Here is a 23,897-nt window from a genome sequence, read left to right on the forward strand (position 1 = left end):
TCACAGCTGCCAATGCAGTTCTGTGGGCAAAGCCTATACCAGCCCACACACACCACTCCATTTGAGATTCATTAAAATCCAGACCATTAATGAAATGATTGCCTCCCAGTTGTAGAGTCATAGAGTACCACAGCACATAACATTGGATTCAGTGCGATGCTATTACATCTCGGGGCAGAGTTAGGAGTTCAATTCCAGCACCCTCTGTGAGGAGTTTGTACATTGTTCCCGTGATCATGTGGGTTTCCTCTGGGTGCTACAGTTTCCTCCCACACTCTAAAGATGTACCAGTTAGTAGGTTAATTGGTTATTGTAAATTGTCCTGTGATTGGGATAGGGTTAAATAACTGGGTTGCTGGGTGGTGTGGCTCATTGGACCAGAGGGCCCCGTTCAGCACTGTATCTCTAAATGTAATATGCAGGCCATTTGGCGTGCCTAGTCAATGCCAATCAGTAATTCTGCCTCATCCTCATCCTGCACCTGGCCCATGCTCTTCCATACTCCACCCATCCATGTACTGATCCAAACTTCTCTTTAGGAGGCATTGGTTAGCTCACGTTTGGAGTATCATGAGCAGTTTTGGGCCTCTTATCTTAGAAAAGATGTGCTAGTATTGGAAAGGGTCCAGAGGAGGTTCACAAGAATGGGAACGAAATAGTTAAAATTTGAGGAGCAATTTGATGGTTCTGGGCCTGCACTTGCTGGAGTTTGGAAGAATAAGGAGGGATCTCATTGAAACCTATCGAATATTGAATGAGTGGGTGTGGAGAGGTGGTTTCCTACAGTGGGGGAGTCTAGGACCAGAGGGTAAAGCCTCAGGATAGAAGGGTGTCCCTTTAGAACAGAGATAAGGAGAAATTTCTTTAGCCAGAGGGTGGTGAATCTGTGGAATTGATTGCCACAGATGGCTGTGAAGGCTAAGTCATTGAGTATATTTAAAGCAGAGGTTGATAAGTGCTTGGTCAAAGTTTACAGGGAGAAGGCAGGAGAATGGAGTTGAGAGGGATAATAAATCAAGCATGATGGAATCGTGGGGCAGACTCAATGGGCAGAGTAGCCTAATTCTGCTACTATGTCTAATGCTCTGAGACAATAACAATCTTCAAGAAGGGGACTGATTTAACCTGTGCTACTCTGTCCTCAACGGTGCCAAGATGCAGTATTAAAGTCCACAATGAAAATTATAGATAGCTAGGGCTGATATTAGTAAGGAACAATCAGGAGTAGCCACAACAAATATATTTCTTAATAGAGGGAACAAATATAATGGTTTGGATTCAACCCTCTATTAGCATTTACCCTGTAGTTAAAGACTCTAAACAATAATCATCAGAAAAGTGCACTCACTGTGAACAAGCTAGCACCTATTCAAAGCCCTGCTCAAACTCTGTATGGCAGTGGAAGCACATTGAAGTGGTTTTAGGCAGAGCTAGGTGCATTGTAGCAGTTCCAATAACAATTACTCTCTCACATATATAAAAAATTAAGGTATAGTATGTAAAAGGTGGCAGATTCTCTTCTGACAACCAGCTTTTGCTTAAAAGTTGAAACAGTTAGCTAACGGTACATTATACTGTTCCTTGTCTTTTACCCAAATGACATCCTTATTTTTCTTTTTATATTTAGAGATACAGCAGGGAACAGGCCCTTCTGGCCTAATGGGCCACCTCGCCCAGCAACTGACCTATGTAACCCTAACCTAATCACAGGACAATTTACAATGACCAATTAACTGACTAACTGGTACATCTTTGGACTGTAGGAGGAAACCAGAGCACCTGGAGGAAACGCACGCGGTCACAGGGAGTACGTACAAACTCCTTACATACGGCACCCGGATTGAACTCCAATAACCCGAGCTGGAAGAGCATCGCGCTAACCGCTACGCTATAGTGGCGCCTCCTGTAACAGAAGTGAAGGTATAGTATGCATAACTGATGATAACCAGCTTTCACTCAACAGAAACTAGCTTTTGCTTAACAGTTTAAAGTTAGCCACCATTACTGCCTGCCTGTCACCCAGTTGAAGAGGCTCCTGTGAGACGTGAATGCAGTTGGACTTGCAACAGAGGGAGGTGGGGGAGGTGTGAGTGAGGGCAATGCAGGCCTCGCTGTGATGCCCGTGCCTTGAATACACAGTGGCTGAGTGGACAGCAGCCACCTGTTGTAAAGAATGGATCTCAGTGCCTGGGACTGTGGCTGCACTAGAATTAGCATGCAAGTGAAGGAGGATGAGAGGCGGCTTGGTAGAGGTGTACAAGTTGATATGAGGCACAGACTGAGTGGAGGGCCAGAGACTATTTCCCAGGGCGGAAGTGGCTAATACCAGGGGGCATCATTTTAAGGTGATTGGGGGAATGTATAGGGGTGGGGGAGTCAGAGTTAAGTTCTTCACATAGAGTGGCGGGTGCATGGAAAGTCCTGCCTGGAGTGATGGTGGAGGCAGATATCAGAATCAGAATTAGAATCAGGTTGAATGTATGTCATGAAATTTGTTGCTATGTGGCAGCAGTACATTGTAATTCTTTACAAACTTTACAACTCCTCCCTTGGAGGGTCAGACACCCTGAGCCAATAGGCTGGTCCTGGACTTATTTCCTGGCATAATTTACATATTACTATTTAATTATTTATTGTTTTATATTGCTATATTTATACTCTATTCTTGGTTGGGGCAACTGTAACGAAAATCAGTTTCCCTGAGGATCAATAAAGTATGACTATGACTAATACATAATAATATAAATTGTGAATTATAAGAAATATAAAGTTAAATTAAATAAGTAGCGCAGAACAAAAAAAAGCAGTGAGGTAGCATTCATGGGTTTAATGTCCATTCAGAAATCTGGTGTCAGAGGGGAAGAAGCTGTTCCTGAATTGTTGAGTGTGTGTCTTCAACTCCTGTACCTCCTTCCTGATGGTAGCAATGAAAATAAGGCATATCCTGGGTGATGGGGGACAGTTAAGAAACACTTAGGCATATGGATGATAAAAAAAATCTGGAGGGCTAGGTAGGTGAGAAGAGTTAGATTTATCTTAGCAACATATACAAAATGCTGGAAGAACTCAGCAGGTCAGGTAGCATCTGTGGAAATGAAAACAGGCTGAGACCCTTCTTTGGGATTTATCTTAGAGCAGGTTAAAATGTCAGCACAGTAGTATTGGACCAATGGGCCTAAGCTAGGTTCTAAGTTCTAAACTGTATGTAAGGAACTCTTGAACAACACTGAATGGATCAAGCAGTGAATGAACTTCAGTTGAATTTTTAAAAATTATGTCATTACCAATGTTGAGTCTAGTTAAAACAATTGGTTACTTCACGCGCAATATATAAACTGCTGGTGGAATTCAATGGGTCAGGCAGCAACTGTGGAGGGAAATAGACAGTAGCGCTCTGCTTCCCACCGCAGATACTGCCTGACCAGTTGAGTTCCTCCAGCAGTTTGCTTTTTACTTCAGGTTCCTGCATCTGCAGTTTTAAGTGTTTCCTAGCTGTGTGAGAAGATTACTGTGGCAAATTGGCAGAGATATCTTCTCAAGTGTCCCTCTAGGAATCTGTTATCCACATCTCCAAAAGCACACAGGACCATGGGTGTATCACTGCTCTGATAGACTGTATGCTCAAGTTTTGAGGTTGAAGTTTTATTCTAAGACTCCCTCAGAGGCTAAAGGCTAGACCAATACACGGGAGACAGTGTTGAATCTGCTTACATTTCTCACTGCCTTGGGAAAGCAGCCAACATAAAAGACCTCTACTATACGGGACATTTCCCTTCTAGAAGGCAGACGATACAAAAGCTTGAAAACACAGACCACCAGGCTTAAGGAGAATTTTTATCCCATTGTTTTAAGATTACATTAAGATGGACTTTTCACCATATAATCCACCTCGTCCTGGCCTTCCACTTTACTTCTCTGTAGCTATAACACTTTATTCTGCATTCTGTTTCCCCTTGTACTACCTCAATACACTGATGAAATGAAATGGGTGGCATGCAAGACAAGTTAGGTCCCACACCACCAGGTTCAGGAACAGTTATTACCCTTCAACCATCCAGCTCCTGAACCAGCGTGGACAACTTCACTCACCTCAACACTAAACTGATTCCACAACCTATGGACTCTCTTTCAAGGATACTACAGCTTATGCTCTCTATTATTTATTTACCTTTTTTTTGTATTCACAGTTTCTCTTTTGCACACTGAATGTTAATTTTTATTTGTGTGTAGCTTTTCATCAAATCTCTTGTATTTAGTGTATGTACTTAGATAATAGTTACCTTGAACTTTTAAGTTTTTCACTGTACCTCCGTGCATGTGACAATAATAAACTAATTTACCAGTTTTTCAGCAGGTGACCCCCAAGATTTGGAAATCCACGTTTTCCAAGGTCTGTTTGTGGACCAGGGGTGGGACGAACATCAAGTGACGGGTTCAAGTTGGTATAACAACTCTCAAGCATACAGGAGAAGGAATTTTACACAAGGCATCCAGAAGAGTGAAAGAACCCACAATGACTTGGAGATACACCTCCAATTGTGTGTCTGGCAAGTCATTGCCCATTTCTTAGCAATGACCAAGGCTAGGACAATCTTGCTTCTGGAATGGAGGTGGTGGTTGAACAACTCCCTTTTCAGCCCGCACATTCATTCCACACCAGTGTGAGCGCTGAAAGAGGGATATAGTATTGCAGTGAGGAAACTTGAGAAGATGATGGCGAGGTGATGAAACATTTCTTGCCCCAGTCTGCAAGTGATTCTCCGTGGTGGAGCCACTGGTTTAGATCATGGCTTGTAAGTTCTCTTCAACAGTTCTGGAATGGCATTGAATTCCCTCACTCCAAAATCATGTATGAGCTCAGTTGACACAACCTATCTTTTCTAGATAAAGGAATCCAGATGAAAGACTTGCTTCAAAAGGAAGTTAGCATAATGCTATTACAACACCAGCAACCCGGGTTCAATTCTGCTGTTGTCCGTAAGGAGTATGGATGTTTTCCCTGTGACCACATGGCCTTCCTCTGGGTGCTTTGATTTCATGCCACATTCCAAAGATGTACATGTTAATAAATCAATTGTTCACATGGGTATAATTGTGCAGCGTGGGCTCATTGGACTAGAAGGGCCTGCTACTGTGCGTTGGGTCTCAACGTCTCTCTCTGTAACTGGACCCTGGATTTCTTGACAGAAAGGCCACAGTCAGTCTGCGTTGGCAGAAACATCTCTGGCTCCATCACACTGAGCACCAGGGCTGCACACTCACACTGCCGATGCATAACTACACTGCTAGATCCAGTTCAAGTTGAATCATCGAGTTCGCTGACGACACAACAGTAGGTGGCCTCATCAACAACAATATGAGACAGTGTACAGAGAGGAGGCAGAGTGGCTGACAGAATGGTGTGACACAACAACTTGAATCTCAATGTTGACAAGACCAAAGGCGCAGTCTGACCACTCCTCACTGCCCATACACACCTCCTCCATGGAGAGGGTTTGCAGCACCAAGTTTCTGGGAGTGCACATAACAGAAAATCTCACCAGGTCCCTCAACACCACCAATTTGGTCAAGAAAGCACAGCAGCATCTCCAATTCCTGACATTATTTGAGTGAGGCTCCCCCACACCCATTGTAAACAATTTTTACAAGGGCACCATTAAGAATGTCCTGACCAGCTGCATCAGTCTGTTACAGGAACTGCAAGGCATCTGACCACAAGTCCCTACAAAGGATTGTGAGGATTGCTGAGAGGATCATCAGGGTCTCTCTCTTCCACCCATCAGAGATATTTACCAGGAGTGCTGTGTATGCAGGTCCTTTAGCATCGTCAATGATCGCTCCCATTTGTCCAACAATGTCTTTGACACCCCCCCCCCCCATCAGGCAGGAGGTATTGTAGCATTAGGACAATAACTATTAGGATGGGAAGCAGCTTCTTTCCCAGGCCATATGGCTACTGAACTCTCTGCCATCCCCCAGATCTCATCACACATGAAGCACCAGTACTGTCATACTGTTTACTTTTTAACTTGTGTCATAAATGCGCCTTATTTTTAATTTACTCGTGTTACGTGTGTGAGTTATATGCACTGTGTTGTGCATTGCTGTACAGAGGAACAATGTTTTGTTTGGCTATATACATGTGTACCGCTGAATGACAATAAACTGAACTTGAACTTGAAAACAGGTCTGCCAGATTACAGAACTTGAGCATGGCGTTCCTCAGCTCCAGTGCTATCAGATGGGCTATCCAACCTTTGCCATGCTGGGTTGATAGCAAGACTGTCATCGATAAAGTTGATGGTTTAGGGACAAGGCCATTCATGTCAAGGGCAAAGTCTGGATTGAGATGTTCTGAGCTCCTCACAGTGAACATTGACTCACTCTCTGCCTAGGAAGATCTCCTCTGTCCTCAGTGCGTGGGGTCCTTGGACGAGAGATGATCTCGATGATGCTGAAGGTCATGGTTATTGGTTAATGGCAGCAGCTTAAAGATAGCTTTAATTGTCACATGTACATCGAAATAAACTGTGCAACGCGTTGCTCACGTCCGTCATAGTCTGAGTATGAGCTGGAGGCAGTCTGCAAGTGTCAGCATGTTTCTGGTCCCAAACTAGCATGCCTACAACTCATTAACCCTTAATAACCCATATATCTTTAGAACGTGTGAGGAAACCAGAGCACCCTGATGAATCCCACGTGATCACGGGGGAAACATACAAACTCCTTATAGACCTTGCCAGGAACCGAACCTTGACCAGTCATCGCTGGCTCTGTAAACCTTTGCACTAACTATTGTGCTACCATGCCACCCACGAAGCAAACAAAAATTTGTTATTCCTATATGCAAAGAGAATAGAAACACAGCTTCATGAGTCATTGGCTTGATTTGCTCGATGTCAGGCAGGCACAGCATACTGTAGGTTCTTAAACAAAAGAAACTGAGTCATTCATTCAGTTTTGTTGTCACTTCTTCTTGCTGGAGTTCTCCATGAACTCTAGGAGGTTTGGCTGTCGGACTGGGAGCCACCCTCCGACAGACTGCCACACCTCCCTCATTCACACACACATCTCAAGCGTGGCCTCATGCAGAATTAATAACAACTCAGTCCCAGCCATACCCTCACTATAAAAGATTGGCATTGAGAAGGAATTTGACTGAAAACCACAAGATTCTGAGGGATACTGGGGACTTAGAGGGGGAATGAGCTCCTTGGGTCATGTTTGAACCAAAGTTTATTTATTATGATACAGAGTGGAACAGACCCTTCCAGCCTCTTGAGCAATGACGCCCAGCGGCCTTCAGTTTAACCCTAGCCTAATCATGGGACAGTTTACAATGACATATTAACATAGCAACCGGTATCTCTTAGGAGTGTCGGAGGAAACTCACGAGGTCATGTGGTGAATGTACAAACTCCTTACAGAGTGCAGCGAGAATAGAGCCTGGGTCGCTGGTACTGTACAGCGCTGTGAAAACCATTATGCTACTGTGCTGCCCCAGATATGACCATAAGAACATAAGACAAAGGAGCAGAGTTAGGCCATTTGGCTCATATAGTCTGCTCCACCATTCAATCATGGCTGATTATTTTTTCTCTCAACGTTATTCTCCTACCTTCTGTCCATAACCTTTGACACTTTTAGTATTCAAGAACCTATCAACCTCTACTTTAAATATACCCAATGACTTTGCCTCAGCTGTCTGTGGCCATGGATCTCACAGTTTCACCACCGTCTAGGTGAAGAAATTCCTCCCTATCTGTTTTAAAGGGATATCCTTTTATTCTGAGGCTGTCCCTCTCGTCCTAGACTCCCCCACTATTAGAAACATCCTCTGCACCTCCACTCTATCCAGGCCTTTGAATATTCAGTTGGTTTCAATGAGATCCCCATCATTTTTCTAAACTCCAGTGAGGACAGGCTCAGAGTCATCAAACATTCCTCATATGCTAACCCTTTCATTGCAGAGATTCTCATAAACCTGTTCTGGACCACCTCCAGTGCCAGTACAGTCATATGTCAGATATTGTGCTCAAAACAGCTCACAATATTCCAAATACGGTCTGACCAATGCCTTGTAAAGCCTCAGTATTACATCCTTGCTTTTATATTCTATCCTGTCTCAATGAATACTAACATTGCATGTACCTTGTGTAGATCACAACTACAAACTCTCTAGTTTCCTTTTCAGGCCTGTTTTATTTTTGGGGGGGCGGGGGGGGGAAGAAATCGTGGACATTGTCCGAACTGAGATCCTCCCAAAGAGAATCAGAGGATCAGACCCAGAAACTCTTCAATTTAGAGGCTCAAGAGTTCATTATTATCGCCCTGTCCAAACCTCATGAACGCAACTATTCCTTGGGATAGGAAAGGAGCTTGTTTTGCTGTTGTGGTGTTGCTGCGTGTGTTGTCCTGTAGAACACTGTAGGCATGCTATGTTGGTGCCAGAATTTGTGCTGACACTTACTGGCTGCCCTCAGCACACCTTTACGTTGTGTTGGTTGTTAACTCAAATGAAGCAGTTCGAAATGCATGTGATAAATCTGAATCTGAGCGCCTGCAAACAGAAGAGACAGCAGGTGCTGGAACATGGAGCACAAAGCAAGCTGCTGGAGCTCAGCAGGTCAAGCAGCATCTGTCGAGACAGAGGGATAGTCGATGTCACAGGTTATGTGACATGCTTCAACCAGAGAGCTTATAGGATGGGGAACGCAAAACTGCACAGGTTCTGATGATAGTCATGAGTCACAATTACAAGCAAATGTAGATCTCACTAATTCCAATGCACACAATCCACCTCCACAGCCCTTCAGAAGGAGGTAATTAAGGGCCGCCGTCACATAGGACATGCCCTCTTCTCATTGCTACCATCAGGAAGAAGATACAGAAGCTGAAGACATACACTCAATGACTCAGGAACAGCTTCTTCCCCTCTGCCATACAATTTCTGAATGGACATTGAACCCATGAACACTACCTCACAACTCTTTTTACACTGCTTATTTAATTTAACATTAATACTTACTGTAATTCACAGTTTTTATTCCTACGTATTGTATTGCTGCCGCATAACAACAAATATCATGACATATGCCGGTGATATTAAACCTGATTCTGATTAACTTGAACATTTACATTTCTTATTTAGTTACTCAAAAGTACCTCTCCAGCCAAAACCTCTGATAAACAAAGGCAGTGGCTGCAGACCGGGCAGAGGTCCCTCGCTTCCAACCAGCCTATCAATTCCAACTATTCTGTTCCTAGAGTACAGTGCAAAAGTCTTAAGCACCCTAGCTATACATATGTGCTTAAGACTTTTGTACAGTACGGTATTTACCAACGCGGAGCAGAGAACAAGTTTGTAAATCTGGCGGGAGCAAAGGATGGTGGGGATGGCGAGGATGGTGCGCTGTGGGAAAGATGACAGAGAAAGAGTGAAAGTAACAGTTGTGTGGTGGGGGGGGGGGGGAAGGAGGTGTTGGTAAGGGTGCTAACACGCCCAGCACTGTGACACCAGACAAGATCATTTGATTCTAAACAATGGGTTTATTGATCATTACAGAATGTCTCTCTGGTTCCTCCTGCTCTCTCCCCTTTCCCTTCCCCTTTTCCCAACCATGACTCCCCCCTCCCTGCCCCCCCTTCCCACTCTCAGTCCACAACAGAGACTCATATCAGAATGAGGTTTATCAACACTTGGGCATGTCATGATTTTTTGTTGTGGCAGCAGTACAGTGCGATACATAACATTACTACAGTATTGTGCAAAAGGTTTGAGCTCCCAAGCTAGATGTATGTACCTAAGACTTTTGCACAGTACTGTAATTTGCCAGCAGACACGGCCTTGAATCTTCGACCGTGCCACAAACACACACTTACACTTAAGGGACTATGAAACCACTAAGATTGCTAAGCGTCTCGGTGTGCTAAGCGGAGCACCCATACAAGAAACAGAATTATCCCACAGTTAAAAGCATGCCATAATCTCTCAAAATGTGTTTAAATTGCAAAACATCTCCCTATGTCTGCAATTCTAAATGTTGTATGCCATTTGGACGTATCCCAGTGTTGTGAAACCAAACTCCACAACCCGAAGCACTGCCTCGGTATAGCAATGTCATAACCACATTGCTCTGTAATAGACATTTTTTGCTCCAATTGCTCTTTATTGTATAATTTCTATTTTACTCTTCAGTGTTCTGTCTCTCATGCTATATGCCTGTGATGCTACCGCAAGTAAGCTTCTCACTGCATCTGTGCACGTACTTAAGCATATTGACAATAAACACTTTCAACTTTGACTACCTTTCCTCAATGGATAAGCTGAGAAATCACTGAAGTTCAAGGAGAAACACATCACAGGTCCATCTTGGGCACTAGGTTTCATAGCTTCAAGGAGTGATGCCTCAAAAAGGCAGCATCCATCATTAGGACCCCATTCACCCAGGGCATGCCCTCTTCTCACTGCTACCATCAGGGAGGAGCTACAGAAGCCTGAAGGCACGCACTCAACGATTCAGGAACAGCTTCTTCTCCTCTGCAATCCGATTTCTCAATGTACATTGAACCCATGAACACTATATTTACTGTAATTCACAATTTTTATTATTATATATTGCACTGTACTGCTGCCACAAAAACAACAAATTTCACGACATATTCACTTGATACTAAACCTGATTCTGATTCTTATTCAGGATATGCACACTCAAATACTATTTCAGACAGGACCACTGAACCAGATATAAAAGGTGAAGCCAATGTTGGGGCTTTCTAAACACTGCAAGGACAGGCTAGTCTTTTTGAAGAGGACGTATCAAATCTCTACCACTAATACTTGGAGATGTTTCACAGACATATTCATGAAAATGAAAAGATCTCACAGATTAGGAGTGATCAAATTCTGTGTACACTGTGGCACGCAGAACTTAGCAGGAATTTAAGAGCCCCTAAAATTGTCTCAGTGGGCATATAGTTGGCATGGGTTGGCATTGGCCATCTAAATGCCAAAGTTGTGAATTTCATTCTCACAAGAGTCAAGGTGTCATCTTTTACATGAAACTTTCAGAGCTTTAATTTTAGGTCTTCCAACCACTTTATTGCCCTTCTCATATCCTTAGCACTTTGTCTCTCTGTACTGCTCTACACATTCTCTGTGAATATAAAATTATGTCCTGCATTCTGTTTTCTTTTTTTACTACTTTGTTGTACAGTACTTGTGTATGGAACGGTCTCAGGGTGGGTGAGCAACACCTCATACTCTGTCTGCGTAGCCTTCAAACTGAAGGCTTGAACATCAATTTCTCCAAATTCTGGTAATTTCTCCCCCTCCCTCCTCTCTCCTTTTCCACTCCCCATTCTAGATCTCCTCTTACCCCTTCCCTTCTCCTCACCTGCCCATCACCCCGCCCACCCACTACAGGTGCTCCTCCTCTTCCTTCCCCTTCTCCCATGGTTCACTCTCCACTCCTATCAGGTTCCTTCTTCCTCAGCCCTTTACCGTTTCCACTAATCACTTCCCAGCTTCTCACCTCATTCTCCCTCCCCCACCAACCTACCTTCCTCCCTCACCTGGCTTCAGCCAGCACCTATCAGCTTCCCCTTCCCCCACATTCTTCCCCCTTCCTTTTCAGTCCTGACAAAGGGTCCCGGCCTGAAAAATCAGCTGTTTATTTCTCTCCATGGATGCTCCTCGACCTGCTGAGTACTTCCAACATTTTGCACGTGTTAGGCTGAATTTCCAGCATCTGCAGAATCTCTTGTATTTCTGGTGTGATCTCTCTGGATGACACTCAAAAGCATTTCATTGTACTAAGATACATGTCTGGGATAATAAATAAGTCATGATGGGACGGTGGAGCAGACTCGACAGACCGAATGGCCTGATTCTCCTCCAATGTCTTATGGTCTTAAATTACAAGAATAAAGCAATTCCAAGACGCCACCGTGCACAGTATTTGCCCCGTGGCTTAATCAGGTTTTTCACAGTCATAGCTAGGCTAAGCTTTATAGCACCTTTTGTGCTTCAGATGACCACACTGTCTAAGCTAGAGTTCTTCAGTTCAGGGAAGTCCTCAGGCTCCCGGCAAGATATTGTACCACTGAGTTGTATACAAGGTGTTTATTTGATTGCAGAAGGTACTTTCTGCCCAATCTTTCTGCACAGTTCTTTGGAGTTATGTTTGGTTACGTGCAGGAAATGGCTCCTGAGATCAGGGTAGCCCCATAGAGGAACTGATATCAAAGTGTTAATGATTCAACACCAACACTTCTTTGAAATTACATCCTCAAGATACCAAAGCTATATCTAGCAAACAGGGCTTCCTGGTCAATGCTGAATGACCATATGGCCTGTGATTCAGTTGTACAAACAATCCTACCCCACAGAAAACTAAAGCAGCCATTTCCATTCTGAATAGACAACTAATTTCTAAAGTAAACTGACCGAACCCAAGTTCTAACACTTTTCATGCTCTTCAAACCATCTATTAACTTAGGATCACAACCCACCAACTGAAGTAAAAACCATATGGTATGATTGTACTCACTCCACAGGCACTTGAGAAAGACCTTTGGAAGCACAGTGGTGCCCATTTGTAATTCATTTATGGGAACTGGAATCTACTCTCAATGCCAGTGCTGAATGTCCACCCGCGTTTGCTCCTTTTCACAGCAAAATCAAGAGTGAAGCACATTGGTAAGCACAGACCAGGCAAGACAGCACTGAAGGGCATTGGTGATGTGGATGAGTTTTTCCCACAGCAATCCAAATTTCTTGATCCAATGTTACTTTAATTCCAAGTTTTTCATTCTCTGTTGCCCTGATGATGTACAATTCCATTACTTTCTCACAGGGTTGATTCAGTTAGCTCAATATGCAGTCCCCAGGAGCAATACTTGTTGGCAGGTATTCAGGAGATAAGAGCTGTCAAAGCTGTCAGCAAGCCAGGCAGCAACCATGGAAGTCAACGTTTCAGACCGAGACCCTTCATCAAGACTTCAGAATGCTGAGTTCAGCATTTCATCAAAATTCTGAGATCTTTCAGCATTGTGTGTGTGTTGCTCAACATTTACAGCATTTCCAGAAACTCTTGAGCTTATCAAATAGCACTACACATTTGTGGAAAATTCACCAGACTCCTTTTGTGGGATGTGTTGGCGCGCAGCCAAGTGGTTAAGACATCAGTCTAGTGATCTGAAGGTCGCTAGTTCAAGCCTCAGCTGAGGCAGCGTGTCGTCTCCTTGAGCAAGGCACTTAACCACACATTGCTCTGCGACGACACCGGCGCCAAGCTGTACTGGCCCTAGTGCCCTTCCCTTGGACAACATTGGTGGCGTGGAGAGGGGAGACTTGCAGCATGGGCAACTGCCGGTCTTCCGTACAACCTTGGCCAGGCCTGCGCCCTGGAAACCTTCCAAGGTGCAAATCCATGGTCTCATGAGACTAACGGATGCCTATAGTGTGGGAAGTGTTAAAACACAAAATGTTCAGAAGGTCAAGCAGCGATTGTAGAGGGAGAAACAGAATATAGTGTGATCATGGCTAATCTCTGCTTCTGTGCCAGCTCCCCATACCCATAATTCCTTGATCTTTAAAGTAATTATCTACCTTCTTACAACTATCTAATGATCAGGCCTCATGGGCAGAGAATTCTAGGTTCACAAAGTTCTAGGAAACTTCTATGCACTGATTTTAAATGACCAGCCCATTACTTTGTTGCTATGTCCCCTTGTTTCTGACTTTCCACCTGCTGGAAACATCTCTACACCCAAGCCCTATTAGCATCGTAATGTTACCCTTTATTTTGCTGAACTCTATAGAATTCAGATCCAAAATATCCAAACCCTCTTGAAAAGATAACCCTTACATTCCAAAAATTAACTTTTAAGAGGGCCACAACCTTGTTGTTGGGTTTGGAGGCTCGTGTGCCTCAATGACCCGGAGAGCTATGTTGGCTAAAGTCAGTGCTTTATGCTTTGGCTCTTGGTTCAAAGGGTTGAGGCCAGACTGAAAGTGGTCCTCTGGTCCTCCAGGTTCGGCGGTTCAGCTCATGGCTAACAACCGTGGCTGGTAAAACAAATTATTCCAGAAACAGCAATGAAGAATCCTTCTACATCTGAGCGCAATGGTATTCCTGAGCCTCCACCAGCATGACTGACAGTAGCAAAAAGTGAGAGGACACTACTGACATGATGAAGGAAGCCCTGAACAACACCAGAGATGGAGGACCTTCATTGCTGCCCTAAATGCCAGCAGCATAATGGGCAGTAGCAAGAAGCCAAAAATTAACTGGTGAATCAGCAAGATGCCCTCCAATGCTACTATTATGTGGAAAAGGAACCAAATAGTTCTGTTATCTAAAAAAACAAAAAGCATTAATGGAGGATAGTGATGCGCACTTACTAAGGACTGCACATATTCTTAATGGCAATAAGACGACGAAGGTGGCTGTAAGGGCATGCAGGAAGTTATCTTATTTTAGACAAGACATAGAAAATAAGATTGTATACAACATTAGTTATGCCAGTTCCTCTAATATATACAGTACAGTACTCATCTCCAGATTACAAGAATGGTATGACTGTAGTGAAAAAGAAACAGAGGAGATTTGAGTATATTACTCGGATTGAGAAGTTGTTTTCATAACAAAGAGAATGGATAAACTAGTGTGGTTGCTTTATATGTATCAGAGGAGCAAGCAGAGGAGAAACTGAGTTGGAAGCATAAAATTTATGAATAGACTAGATAAGACATGAAGGATCTATTTCCCAGGGTCATTAACCACTGAGCGACTTAATGTAATGAGTAGAGAGATTGAAGGAGGTACGATGACAAATGCTGGCACCAAGAGTCTGGAACATGCTAACTGAAAGGGGTAAAAAGGAGGGATCCTTAATGAATTTAAACAGCACAGTTCAGTACCAAACTAGGCAAAAACAGATTAGGATGGTGACATATTTTTGATGACACGTATATGATGGACAGAGTGGTCTCATTCCAATAAATTTGCTGTTCATTTTTTGCCAACAGATTTACTTCATTATAAGTGTGACTACACATCAGGTAATAATTCCTTGGCTTTTATGGAGATCTCTAGGTCAAGCAATAAGCCATAAATTAACTTTAAAAGATTAATATTTGCCACATACACATCAAAATGTACAGTGAAAGGTGTCATCTTGCGTCAATGACCAATACATTCCGAGAATGTGCTGGGGGCAGCCACAAGTGTCGCCACACTTCCAATGCCAACATAGCATGCCTACAACCCACTTCCAATGCCAACAGAACATGCCTACAACCCACTTCCAATGCCAACAGAACATGCCTACAACTCACTACCAATGCCAACAGAACATGCCTACAACTCACTACCAATGCCAACAGAACATGCCTACAACTCACTACCAATGCCAACAGAACATGCCTACAACTCACTACCAATGCCAACAGAACATGCCTACAACTCACTACCAATGCCAACAGAACATGCCTACAACTCACTTCCAATGCCAACAGAGCATGCCTGCAACTTATTAATTCTAACCCTCACCTGCACATCTTTGGAATGTGGGAGGAAACTGGAGCACCTGGAGGAAATCCACGTGGTCACAGGGAAAACGTACAAACTTCTTACAGACAGCAGTGGGAATCAAACCTTGATCAGTGATCACTGGTGCTGTAAAGTGAGTGCACTAACTGCTATGCTACTGTGCTATCTTTCTGAAGACTTTCGTGAATTCCCTTTAGAACCCTCATGGCAGTTTGAATAAAAGAAAAGATTCCAAATATTCAACAGGTTGAGCATTGTCCATGAAAGAAATACATTTTAGGCCCATGACTTCTCACACAAACTGCAAAAAAAAATTGAAGGAAAAAGCAAATCTTTAAGTAGCAGCAAAAGAGGGCAGAGACATCCAAAGGGAAGATCTAATAGGGTCGAGGTCAGGAGTGATTGAAACACACAAGCAATGATGGTGCCAGCAGAGAAGACGAGGAAGGCTTAAGTGTAAAACAAAAATGTACCTGAGTATGGTACAACCCTGGAGTCGGCATAGTAGCATAAAAATTAGCATAGCACTTTACAGTACCAGTGACCTGGGTTCATTTCTCTCTGCTGTCTGTTTAAGGAGTTTATATGTTTATTCCATCACCATATGGGTTTCCTCTGGGTTTTCTTCTTTGTGCCCAAGACATATGGGTTAGTAGGTTTATTGATCACGTGAATATAATTGGACAGCATAGGTTCATTGAGCCAAAGAGCCTGTTACCATGTTATATCTCTAAATAAAATAAATGGTGTGAAAAAACTGGCAATGATAAAGTAGAAGAGCGAGAAGAAAAAAAGTGGATTTACACAAAAGGCCTTGAAGGAATTCAGCAGGTCAGCCAGCATCCGGCTGGGAAATGGACCAAAAACCTTCATCTCAACTGGGGCTCCCAATCAGTGGTCTGTGGACTCCTCAGTTAATGGTAGGGGTCCATGGCATAAAAAAAAAGGTTGGTAACCCCTGATCTAGACTGCTGGGTCTAGTAGGAAGGTCTCAACCCAAAATGTTGACTATCCTTTTCCCTCCAGAGTTGCTACCACCATTTTAAGTTGCTGCATTTGGCTCCTCTAATGTAAAGGACACCAGATATCTGCACTGAGTGAGGAACATGCAAGTGAAAAAGTGAATCCCTGCTTCACATGGAAAAAGTGTTTGGGACCCTGAGCCTAGGAAGGGAAAAGGTAAAAGGAAATGTGGTTGCTCTCTAGCAGTTTCCCCACGGGGAGAGGGTATGGAGTGGAGGCAGAGAAGGAAATGAGATGGCGGACGTGATCCATCAGGTTGGAGGTATTGCAACTCATGGAGGAAGATCTTTTAGGGTAGAAGATGAAGAGAAGGGGAGAACCTGTCCTAGGTGGAGGAGGGGCAGGAGCTGAGGAACGGGACAGAAGGGACCGAGAGTATTATCAACTCTAGTGATGAGGAGACTGTACTTGAGGGATGAAAGATAATTCAGATGCAGCAGATCCGATGAAACTTAGAGAATGCATTGGAGTCACTTGGGATAAGGATGGGAGGCAGTGCAGTTTTACGGCTGGGAGAGGCAGGAACTCATTTGGCTGACTGGTGGTGACCAACTTATCTTGTGAAATAGAGACTTCTGCCGGTTTCTACATTGCTTAAGGAGATAACACCTTCAAAGGCAATGCAGCAGGAGGAGACAATGTTAAACAGTCCTGGAATAAATGAGTAAAGGGCACCTGCAGGTCTGAAACAAGTTTCAGATATTTCAGATATGCTTGTGCCCCTGTGGATTTTCAGCGTTTAGTTTTCTCTCTCTGTTCTGCGAATTTCAAACGTCTCCTCACCAGATCCCACAGGTATATATTTTGTTATTTACTACCACCAAGGACAGGGCAGTAGATGTTCGGGTACATTACTGCTGCCTGGTTTAGACGGCATGTGCTATCATGAGAGGTTGGACAAACTTAGGTTGTTTTCTCGGACTGGCGGAGCCTGAGGGGAGATCTGATAGAGATTTATAAGATTATGAGAGGCATAGATCTTTTTCCCGGGGTGTATCTTTTTCCTAGGGTAAAAATGTCTAATACCAGAGGGCATGCATTGAAAACGAGAGTGGAGAGGTTCAAAGGGGATGCGAGAGTTAAGTTTTTACTCAAAGAGTGGTGGATGCCTGGAATGTGCAGCCTGGCATAGTGGTAGATGCAAATATATTAGAGGCTTTTAGGAGCTGTTTAGACAGGCTCATGAATGTGAGGAAGATAGAGAGATATGGACATTGTGGAGGGATTAATTTTTGGGGAGTTTTGATTTACTTTTTAGGTGGTTTAACACAACACTGTGGGCTGAATGGCCTCTCCCTGTGCTGTATGTTCATTATCATCGAGCCTGAATTCCAGAACACCCTAATAGCAGTGCTGCGGGACTATCTCCACCAGAAGGACCAAGTAGCTCAAGGTGGCAACTGAGCATCATTTCCACATGGGCAATTATGAATGTGCATTGAATGCTGACAAGAGATGCCCAGATCTTGGAAATCGAGATGTTACCTCCTTCACCCACTACCCTTTGTGTTTCTCAGTCCCACAAGATTCTCTCTGTCCTTGTGTCATCTTCTCAACAACTTCTCCCAGCTTGTCCATATTCTGACCAAAGGTCACTGACCTGAACTGCTAACTACTTTTATCTCCACAGTGTCTGTATGACCTGTTGAGTGCATAATACCTTTGTTTTCCCACCCTGACTGCCAAAAAAAAATCAACGAGCAGCAGGAATAACTCTTTGGAGAGGTTAAAACTCTCGGCTACATGGCCCGTAAATCCACTGTGGTGGTGATTTGTGGAGACAGAACATTAAGTGACAACATTTCAAATGTTATAGTCAAACATTATAACCTCCTCACGTCTCCACCTCTGGTTGCTGGAGACGAACGTAAACACCAGCTGCCCTGTTCTCAACATCAGATATTAAAATGCATCGATTTGCATATCAGTCAGGTGGCACAGGTCCAACCCTTCATCCCACAAGGGCACTGTCCCCTACCCAAGCAACCTAACACCACTGGTCATTTCTCCGCAAGACCTGGTAGGGCTGGCGTGTCTGGAGAGACAGTACCTCAAGCACACAGACTATATTATACAATGGACCAGATGGTCAGGGGATACATTACAGGCCTCTACATGTCAGACCTTCAGCAGGTCGAATCTTAAATGCACACTCACAGTTTCATCATTAGTGCACCTCTTGACCCTGAACTAACTTATGACACAAATACATCTGTACCTGACCCAGGCCATCTGTTATGACCCAGTGGTTTCAGCGCCTGCTGATTGTATTTATAAATATCCATCACAAATCATGCATTCACCTTGATATCCATCCACTTACTGATGGGACGCCGCTCCACATAGAATACCCTCTCAAATGAGATAAACTCCTGATTGTCTTTATGGCAGGACCATCTATCGAAATAACATGACTCGACATCTTTCACTAAATGCAACTCCAGTAACATTTCTGCTTGTCTGTGTAGTTACAGCAACTTCAAGTCAAGTCAAGTTTATCGTCATTCAACTAAATACATGTCAAGCGAGACAACGTTTCTCCAGACCAGGGTGCAAAGGAGAGTAGTACACATTAACATACATACAACACATAATAACTTAGGAAAGTAAGGATTAAAGCTACAAATGAATTACGCATGAAAAAACAAGGTAAAGTGCAAAATTTAAATATTGTAGGATACAGAACAAATTAACTGGTGATTCTTTGAATATGATGCAGCAGGGAGTTCAGAAGCCTAAAGACCTGAGGGAAGAAGCTGTTCCCATCCTGACCGTTTTTGTCTTTATGCAGTGGAGTCTCCTGCCTGATGGTAGAAATTCAGAGGATGCTGGATGGATGGGTGGGATCCTTGATAATACCAAAGGCCCTGTATACATAGCACTCCTGATATACGTCCCCACTGGATGGTAGAGAGACCCCTATGATCCTTTCCGCCATTCTCACAGTCCTTTGTAGGGACTTCTGGTCTGACGCTCTGCTGATCTCATACCAGATAGAGATGCAACTTGTCACCTACATTGCCCCAAATGCTTATCTCAGACAAACCTCACTCCACTCAACTTCACTTAACCCTATGCTAAACATCTTCCAACAGTTAGGTCACATGTCACTTATTTATTTTGTCTTTAGTAGGCAAAGATACAGAGCAATAATTAGCTCCATTGGGCTGTGAGTTCCAGGCACAGGGATAACCCAGTATTCTATCATAACTTCTTAGAGACTAATCCTCCGAGGACCACTACCTTGTCGTAGGGTTTGGAGGCTTATGTGCCTCAATGATCTGGAGAGCTATGTTGACTAGAGTCAGAGCCTTGGTAGGTCACCCATGCCAAACAAGTCAAAGGGTAGAGGCCATACTGAGAGTGGTTCACCAGTCCTCCAGGTTCAGAGGTTCAGCTCAGCCCTAACTGGTCAAAAAAAGTTATGGAAACTTAAAGACTAATACAAGCAGGCATAATTTCAAAGTGATTGGAGGAAAGTGTGTTAGATGTTGGAGATAAGTTTTTTTTCCATATAGAAAATGGTGGGTGTGTGGGATATGCTGCCAGCAGTGGTGGTAAAGGCAGATACATTGGTGAGATTTAAGAGACTCTTAGAGAGGCACATGGACGATAGAAAGCTGGACGGCCATGCAGGAGGAATGGGTTAGAGTAGGTAAGAGGTCAGCACAACATTGTGGGCTGAAGAGCCTGTACTGCGCTGTAATGTTCTACGCTCAAAACCATACTGCAGGAAATATATGGTATGTACTGACAAAGGCACAGAGATGTGCAACAATTTCACCAAAACTAAAAGGTTGGCACATCAGGGTGAAAGGGCCTGTCCTCAGTTGTAATGTACTATGTTCTGCTAACCACCCAATTATACTTCAGTTACCTACAATGCAAGACAAGCCAAATTCAGCACATATGGGAGCAAATCTTGCTGCGCATTGTGAATGGAGTTGCGGGATATGGCCCCTCCCATCCCCATCCTGTCAAAGATCATGTTAACCCATGCCACATATCACCAAGAGAAGAGCAATGTGTGCACCCTTGTGTGGTATACACCCTGGTGAATTATAGTTAAAGACAAGTTCTTCCTCGTGTCAGATAATATTGCCGGAGACACGGGCTTGCACGTGCTCCAGTGCAGATTTCAGTTGCTTTGTGTCTTTGTTTATTATGGGGCATTTCAACATCTCCGACGAGGTCACGGCGGTGCATCCATTGATAACGCTCGAGCATCTAACTCAGGTCAGTTAACGCAATGCATTCCTTAATCGATACCCTTCATCACCAGCCCTCTGAGCCCCTGTGACTGGGGAGCACTTGAAACAGACTAATGCACAACGATGTCTATTCAGAATCCTAATGGACAATTCGGAAGAGCAATCTCGAAGAAGGCAGCGCCCAGAAGATCCTCCAGGTCATACAACCTTCTCTTTCACTGAGGCTGCCTTTGATGGAATATTTGTTGGAATCGCTAAGTTAAATGCTTCTTTCTCGTCTCAATGAATTCAAAAGACAGCCGTACATCAGATTCACGGGCCACAGTGGAAACTGAGGATCAATTTCCCCGACACTTAATATTCACTGAACTGTTGAAGCATCACAAATTATCTTAACAAGATGCGCGTGTACATAAACCCCAAAAAGACCAACGCACAATAAAAACAAACCAAAAAATTTTACTTTATGCCACCAAATTTCCATTTGAAATTTAAAAAGGTAAACATGAAATAGTTAGCATTAAACCGATTTCAATTTTACAATTACAAGTACAAAAGATCATTTGTTTCCGAACTATTCTAAGGCATTATACAGCACAAGTGATATTTTTAAACATCTTAATATCCTTGAAATATTACATTCCTTTAGTGTTTCGCTATTCTTGTAAGCAACATCAATAACCTGAAGTGTCTCTGCCATTTCCACTGTGACAGTGGTAAGAAAGCATAACTGGCCAGTTCTTCTTATTTGCCTCTTATCTTTCCCTTTCTCTGTGTGTGTGTGTGTGTGTGTGTGTGTGTGAGCTGTTTCCCTGCTCCTTGCTTCCTGGACACATGTACACCAGTCCTTCCTTCTTCCTGCCCTGTTCAGAGGCCCAAGTCTCAACTGCTTCTCATTTGCAGAGGGAGGGAGAGAGGAAAAAAAACGTTCACTTCTCTACCATATTTTTCCTTTAACAAAAACTACGCTGAACTCGCAACTGACCAGTAGATTGTGCCTGACCAGGAGGCTGCACGGAAGCCCCCCTCCCCAAAGATCCCATGTATAAAAGTCGCTTCAATCCACGCCAAACACTTTGCTTGCCTTTCACTCCCCAAAGATCTCCCAGCACAAGGGAGGGACTTGGGCAAAGAATACCTTGTACCCGATTCCCTATCTGCGTGTATTCCATGCCAACAGAGTGAAAAATAAGAAGGAGTCTGGAATTCGGCGAGAACTAAACAGACCGCCAAACAACCAGCGCCTGCAAAATAAAAGGAGGAAAATAGAGAGAGAGAGGGGGGGAGAGGGAGAGAGAGAAGAGAGAGCAAACCGTCTCCTTAACTGCTTTCTGTATCAGTGACCCCCATTGTTCCACTAGAGAGAGCCCGTGGCAGACCCATACACTGGGAGCAAAGGCTCCTCCAGCCAGCGAGCAGAGACAAAAAAAGGTGTGAAATGCCAAGAAATTGACATGAAACTTACTTACAGAATATCACAGCTCCGGAATGAGAAATTCCTTGCGGAGGCGTCGGTGTTTCTCTGCTCCGTGTGTTCCCCCAGTTTTAAAAAAATGCGAGAGCGAGAGAGAGAGAGAGAGAAAGCGGCGACTTAATGTTAGTGCGTGAGTAAGTGAATCAACTCACATAGAGCGAGCAAGTTGAAGTGTCAAATTACATCGGCTATTCTATTACCAAAGGGCCATTCTTGGTGGCTGTTGACAAAATCTGTCCCAGATCTCCCACACACCGTCAAGCAGAAGGAAGAGGAGTCAGTGGGGGCGACGCTGGCTCACTCGCTTTCTCATTTTGTCATTTCCAAGGTTACACAACAATTTACAGAGCGCTCCGGAGTCTGTCCTTTCGACCGGAAATTAAGTCGTGATTGGGATGGGGGTGTTGGATGGGGAAAAAGGGGGGGGGGTTCCAAAATAAATCACCTACAAAATCGCTAAGGAATCTCGCCTAGGTGCAATTTAGTAACTTAGAAGAGATGAGAATGCAAGTTGTTTTGTTAAAGACTTTCGCGCGGGGCATTATTTAAAGCGGGTGAATAAATCTCTCCCCCTCCCCTCGCAAAAAAAAAACTCCCTTCAAGATTGCGAACCGGAGTAGTTCGCAGAGAGCTTGCGTTATTACGGTTGACTCCGCGGTTCCTGAGAATTTGCCCGTACCTAGAAGACTGTGACCAGCTCCACGGTGAGTCTGATCCGGCTTTTGCGGGCTACTCTTGTTCCCTTAGATGGAAAGCCTCTGAAATAACAAAGACATGTTTGAGAGCCGGGCTGGCTGCGTGACGTCAAGGGACAATGACGGTGCCAGCATTGGGTTAGTGGTGCCGTCGTTAAGAAGGTTACTCTCATAGCCAGAGCTCTAGGCTCACTTTGCAGCCGCGTTCTACACACCAAGGGCGATCAGGGCCCAGCACAGTTACAATTTATCACGCACAAGAAACGCAGGCGAGTCTCCACAGCTCAACCGCCAGAGATGTCCACTTGCATCGACATTCCACGCAGCTCTAGCGCGCCGAAGAACTATTTACAAGTGTTTTTTTTTGTGTGTGTGTTTTTACAAGTTTCAGCTGCTGAAGCAACTTAAGCGCCGGTTGGTAATGCAGTGTAATGCACCTCCGTGCTCTGTTAGCTAGGTTGAATTACGCTCAACAAACAGGTTAAAAAGGCCCCGGTTCCTGTAGGGCAGATCTCGTCGAGCGCCACTCCAAGAGTGCGCGCGGGTAAATACCTTCTAAATGTAATAATCGACAGAACTGTCACTTTTCGTTTCCAGGTTTCGAAATTACTACTTCTATTGCAAAGCTGAAGTTATGTTAAGACGTTCGTGGGGCCTAATTTGGAGTACGGTGTACAATTCTAATCACCTACCTACAGGAAAGATATCAATAAGATTGAAAAAGTACAGAGAAAATTTACAAGAATTTTGCCGGGACTTGAGAGAGGCATGAATAGGTTAGGACCTTATTCCCTGGAGCGTACGAGAACGAGGGAATGAGGAGAGATTTGATAAAGGTATACAAAACTGAGGGGAAAAGATAGGGTAAATGCAAGTGGGCTTTTTCCACTAAGGTCGGGTGAGACTTAATCATAGTTTAAGGGTGAGAGGTGAAAAT

General features: G+C 43.9%; 1 protein-coding gene across 10 annotated transcripts in view; it reads right to left on the reverse strand.

Annotated features, from left to right (window-relative positions):
- Nucleotides 1–23,088, reverse strand: part of zmiz1a (zinc finger, MIZ-type containing 1a) — a 446,537-nt gene extending 423,449 nt beyond the window's left edge. For 3 of the 10 annotated variants that reach the window (XM_063070406.1, XM_063070403.1, XM_063070402.1), the window contains exon 1: nt 22,261–22,654. The gene's annotated coding sequence lies outside the window, so the exon portion shown is untranslated. Of the gene's footprint in view, nt 1–22,256; nt 22,657–22,944 lie in introns of those variants that run through there. The other 7 variants (XM_063070404.1, XM_063070401.1, XM_063070398.1 and 4 more) reach the window with 6 other exon arrangements.
- Nucleotides 23,089–23,897: the final 809 nt, after the last annotated feature.

This window comes from Mobula hypostoma, chromosome 18, assembly GCF_963921235.1.
Source record: "Mobula hypostoma chromosome 18, sMobHyp1.1, whole genome shotgun sequence".
Classification (NCBI taxonomy): Eukaryota; Metazoa; Chordata; class Chondrichthyes; order Myliobatiformes; family Myliobatidae; genus Mobula; species Mobula hypostoma.